This window comes from Mobula hypostoma, chromosome 9 (genome assembly GCF_963921235.1).
Source record: "Mobula hypostoma chromosome 9, sMobHyp1.1, whole genome shotgun sequence".
NCBI lineage: Eukaryota > Metazoa > Chordata > Chondrichthyes > Myliobatiformes > Myliobatidae > Mobula > Mobula hypostoma.
This window is the reverse complement of record NC_086105.1, coordinates 51,013,130-51,019,129: the sequence shown is the minus strand read 5'-3', so window position 1 is coordinate 51,019,129 and position 6,000 is coordinate 51,013,130.

Genomic DNA, 6,000 nt, shown 5'->3' with positions numbered 1-6,000 from the left:
GTATGACAAACGGATGTTCTGCTCCCTCCAGCCATTCCCTCCATTCTTCCAAAGCCAGTCTGACCGTCAGTAGCTCCCGGTTCCCCACGTCGTAATTTCGTTTGGTGGGGGACAGCCAGCGACAAAAGAAGGCACAGGAATGAAGTTTTGGTCAGGGCCTGAACATTGGGAGAGGACCACCCCCACCCCAGAGTTGGAGACGTCGACCTCCACAATGAACTGACAAGAGGGGTCTGGTTGGACCGGGATGGGAGCAGACATGAAACACCTCTTCAGCTCTGAGAACGCTGAGTCAGCTTCAGGGTCCCACTGAAAAGGGGTCATAGGTGAGGTGAATCGAGTAAGGGGCGCTGCCACCTGACTGTAATCCCTGATGAACTGGCGATAGAAGTTCGCAAACCCCAGAAATCGCTGGAGTTGCTTGCGTATCATGTGCTTTGGCAGCTCCGCCACCGCCTGCATCCTCTCGGGATCCGCTCTCACTCGCCCACTCTCCAAGATGTACCCTAAGAAGCTAACTGAGGGGTCATGGAACTCACACTTCTCAGATTTAACGAATAATTTGTTCTCCCAAAGCCTCTGTAGAACCTAATGGACATGATGGGTGTGTTCCTGGAAACTGCTGGAGAAGATTAAGATGTCATCCAGATAAACAAACACAAAACAGTTAATAAAGTCTCTTAGGACATGATTAATCAGGGCTTGGAAGACGGCAGGGGCACTGGTGAGGCTGAATGGCATGACCAGGTATTGGAAGTGGCCTACAGGAATAGAGACACTCCCCTGCTCTGAATCTCCGGAGTCGCTCTGTAGGAGAAAGACAGCTCCGTCCCAGCTGCATGGGCTCCTCTCCCGGGGTGGTGGAAACGGCCGGACCGGGAGCTATTCTAGGAGTGGGAGGAGGAGAGAGGTTAGGGCTGGGAGAAGATGGTAAAGCATGCCATGGGGTGACCAAAGGAGTAGGACGACCGGTCCTCTCCCTCTGACGTTCTCGGAGTCAGTTGTCCAGCCTGGTGGCTAGAGAGATCAATGAATCCAGGCTGTCAGTGTCATCCCTTGCCGCCAACTCGTCCTTTACCATGTCACAAAGGCCTTGCCGAAATACCTCCTGGAGTGCCCCATCATTCCACCCCGAGTCGGCCACTAGCGTCCGGAACTCCACGGAGTATTCAGCAGCACTGCATGAGCCCTGGAGGGTGAGTAGACGCTTAGCGGCATCTTTACCACGGACGGGATGGTCAAAAATCTTCCTCATTTCTGAGATGAAGGTGGGGAATGAAGAGCAGGTCTCTGGCTGATTATCCCAAATCGCGGTAGCCCACGCTAAGACACTTCCTCGCAACAACCCCATGATGTAACCTATCTTTGACCCGTCCGTGGTGTACGTGGATGACTGCTGCTCGAACACCAAGGAGCATTGCAGCAGAAAGGCCTGGCACTTCCCCAAATCCTCAGCATAGGGTTCTGGTTCAGGGACGTGCGGCTCTCTTAGCAGTCGTGTTGTCGACACATAGGGTGTTGCCACTAAAGGCCGTCCGGGCTGGTCAGTCAGAGTTCCCAGAGTGGACGAGGTAAGATGAGTGGATACTCGGTCGACCTGTTCACTGACCTTCTTTATGTTCACTGACAGGGAACGGAGGTTCTCCATGACGTCCCAGAGCAGCTGATCGTGCAGGCCTAGTAGGGAGCCTTGGCTGGCAAGGGCTTGATGCAGGGGATTTGTGTCCGCTGGGTTCATTTTCTGGCCAGTTCATTCTGTTGCACGAAGCGACTGAGGCGAGCTTAAGTGCAGGACACAGGCACGGAGGTTGAGTAGGGATGCTTGCGCAGATGTGAACGTTGAACAGTAAACAGGAGGGACCTTGACACGGAGATGGGGTTTTCATGGAATATCTTGAAACCGGAGCTGAACTTTGAACTAACGGTTCTAAGTGGTCGGGAGATGAAGTTATCACACGGGAAAAGACCAACGATCTGGCGACTAGTGGTTGTGATGCTGGGGTTCTTATACTTCAGTTCCTGATGGAGACCAGGTGTGCCGTCATCAAGCGAATTAGCAGTAAATGGGAAATTAACAATTGGAATCAAGGCATAATCAAAGCAAGATAGGGAATTCACAATCGGGACCATGACAGTGTTTGGTGGTAGGATCCCGTTAAAGGTAGCAGAAGCTTTTGAGAATGATTTGTTGGATGTGGGGTGGTAAGTGAGGATACAAAAACTCTATTCCTGATCAGGTGGCGGGAAGATGGAGTGAGGGCAGATGTCGGGAAAATGGAGGAGGTGTGGTTGAGGGCAGCATGAATGGTGGAGGAAAGGAAACCCAAGATGACCTGGAAGGGAAAGCCTAGTGAATGTGACTTTCAGTGTTACTTCACTCTCTGCCCTGAAGTTTTAAAATTCATGCAAATTCTTTCCCTTCTGACATGCTTACCCCGGGGCACTTTAACAGAATCCCACCCAGGTTTGAAAAAGGGAGCTGAGACTGTCTGTCTCCGAGCAGACAGGAGTAATTACAGGATTTCTGTAAACTGTGAACTGGTGTGTCTGTCTATTCATCCAGCTGCATTCAGGAAGGGAACTGACACAGGCTTATTCTTCAAACACAATCTAAAAATTCAGGAGATATAATATACGCACAAGAGATGCTGCAAATCTGGAGGAACACACACAAAATCCGGTAGAAATGGCGGTGTGCACGGTCACAGGGGCCTCTCTGGTTCCAACCAAAGGTGGAATTGTTCATCTTTTACTACTTTTTTAAGATCACAAAACACTGCTAGATATTAAGAACATCATGTACCCCATCAGCGAGTACCTGGAAAGCGATGGAGCTGCGTACCGTGATGTCGCCTGGACTTGCTGCGTACAGCTGTTGTGCGGTCCGACAAACGGTGCAGATGGCAAGACCCTGTTGGACTTCGGTAAGTCCGGTTCATTGGTTCGCGGGCAAGACCAACAGCGTGGGAGATCCGTAGCCTCGGTTATTGTACGGACCAGACCCTCGTGCCGCGGTGTCACTTGCTGCAGCCATCCAGGAGAGGAGACGCTGAGGTGGTGTGGGAGGGACCAGAGGCCTCTGTGGGAATGCTGGATCCAAACTGGACAAACAGAAGAGCACCTTTTGACTGCTTCTACCAAGGTGCGCCACTGAGCACCACAGGACGACCTTTCTCCCTGTGGCTATAAGACTCTACATCTCCTCCTAAGTATATGATTTCATTGCACATCTGTATTTTACACTATTAGTTTTTAGTGTATGTTGTGCATTTTTTTTGTACCTCAATTCTTACATTTTGTATTTTGAAGTATTTATTTCGAACTGAGTTACCTTGCAACAATAATTTCCTTTGGGATAAATAAAGTTTTATCTTATCTTATACTGGCCCCTTCCATCGGCGCTACCCTTCAGAGTTTGCTTGTTGGAAGATAAGCTGGACCAGGGTAAAGTCTGATGCACTATCAATCTACTCAGGAACTTGGGCTATATTACAAGCTGCCAGGTGATAGGAAAAGCCAGGTGAGGGGGAAGGTGTTTCAATGGGGATGGAGGGAATGAAGTGAGATGCTGAGAAGTGATAGGTGGAAGAGGTAAAGGGATTAAGTAGGAAGAATTTGATAGGAGAGGAGAGTGGATCATAGGAGAAAGAGCGGGAGAAGGGGTATCGGAATGAGTCGCTGAGCAGGTGAGGAGAAGGGGTAAGAAAGGAACCAAAATCGGGAATGGACAATGAGAGAAGGGGAAGGGGGAGAAATTACCAGGCTGGAGAAATTGATATTCATGCATCTGATTGGAGGCTACCCAGTTGGAATATATCCCAGATGGGTTACTCCTCCAACCTGAGCGGCAGTAGCAGAGGTTATAGACCAATAGGTCAGAATGAGAGTGGGAGAAAGATTTAAAATGGGTGGCCACCAGGAAGTCCCACCTCTTGTGGTGGATGGAGCAGTGGTGCTCAATGAAGCCATTCCCCAATCTATGTCGGGTCTCACCATTGCTGAGGAGGCAGCACCTCACCGGATACAGTGGATGACCCCGACAGACTCACAGGTGAAGTGTCGCCACTCCTGGAAGGATTGTTTAGGGCCCTGAATGGTAGTGAGGGAGGAGGCGTAGGACTCGCCTCGCTTGCCGGGGTAAATGCCAGGAGGGAGATCAGTGGGGTGGGATGTGTGGGCAAGGGAGATATAACATCTGCCCTATTTTTCTGCTCCTTCTCGTTGTCTTGATCCATGAACGCAGCAACGGTTTACTTGTATTTGTTGCAGTTCAGTATACTCCACTGGTTCACAATGCAGTATCTGCTATGTTCCGGAGAACACATTCAAACAGGGTGTCGGCTTGGTAGAGAATCTGCAAACTGCTCATGAGCCTGACCCAAAGCTTATGCTCTCCTGCCCCTGTAATTTGCCATCCTCCTCCAAATCTGACCTCTTTATCCTCTGGTACTGATCCAATGGAACCCTGTGTAAACTCAAGAACAGTAGTTCACCATCAACCCGGACATGTTACAGCCCACAGCATTCAACGCTCAACAAAAGAGGGTTTGCAGCTTTAAATTCCTGGGCGTTACTATTACAGAGGATCTGTCCTCGAACTCAGCATGTACAGTAAATGCAACTGCAAAGAAAGCCCAGCAGTGCCTTTGCTTCCTGAGGAGTTTTCAGAGATTTGGCACGTCATCAGAAACTTTGACAAACCTCTGAAGTGGAGAGTGTATTGACTGGCTGCATTATGGCCTGGTATGGAAACACCAATGCCTTTGAATGGAAAATCCTACAAAAGGTAGTGGATTCAGTCCAGTACATCACGGGTAAAGACTTCCCAACCATTGAGCACAGCTACATGAAACGCTGTAGGAGGAAAGCAGCATCTGTCATCAGAGAGTCTTACCACCCAAGCCATGCTCTTTTCTCACTGCTGCCATAGGGTAGAAGGTACAAGAGCCTCAGGACCCACACCACCAGGTGCAGAAAGAGTTATTACCCCACAACTATCAGGCTCTTGAACAAAAGGGGATAATTACACTCACTTCCCCATCCACTGAGATGTTCCCACAACTAATGATCTTCTTTGAGGACTCTTTATCTCGTTATTTTAAGTTCTGATTAGTTATTGCTATTTATTTATTTTTGCATTTGCACAGTTTGTTGTCTTCTGGTTAATCTTTCATTGATCCTGTTGTAGTTAGTATTCTGTAATTATTATTTGCTGAGTATGCCCGCAGAAGAAGGAGTTTCAGGGTTGTATGTGATGTCATACATATATGTAGTCTGATAATAAAATTTACTTTGAACTTTGGACTAATTTCAACAAAGTCAAATAAGAAGAATTCCCAGCATCTTCTGCCTTTAGTTTCAAAAACCTATAGCCACAATATTTTCATTAAGTACTTTCAGATATTGATTTGCAGTCCTTTGTTTTCATCTGCACAGTCATCCCTTTTGTCTTTCAAGTTCTTTTGCAGGATAGTCAGTTCCAAACTCTGTATTTTTTTTTATCAATTTTTATCTTGCTTCGGCTTTTCTGAGTTTGCTCTTTTGTTCCAGATTCCTGCAACTACTGTCTCTTGTGTCTCAGATGAAAGGTTCTTATTCCGAAATTTGAAACCAGTTCCCATCAACACAGACACATAATATCTTCAGTGGAGTATTCATGGTTTGACTCCACCCTATGGAAGACTTCCAAATCCTGTGTGTGTCATATACATGGTATCATATATGTACTTTGATAATAAATTTACTTAGAAGTTTGTTGTACTGTACATACTAACATAACACCCATATGCCTTCCGAAAGGACTTTCAAGCCAGTTTTAATGGTGTGGAAAGATGCACAGTGTGATGTCCACCATCAGAGTGAAAATAATGACAAGGTCACCAGTGACACTGACTCAGGGATAAAAATTGACAGGAAACTCTGACTAACTTCACTGGTCTTTTTTGAAATATTAATGGTCCTGGAGCTAGTGGCACATCTGCACTGAGGTGTCAACTTGGA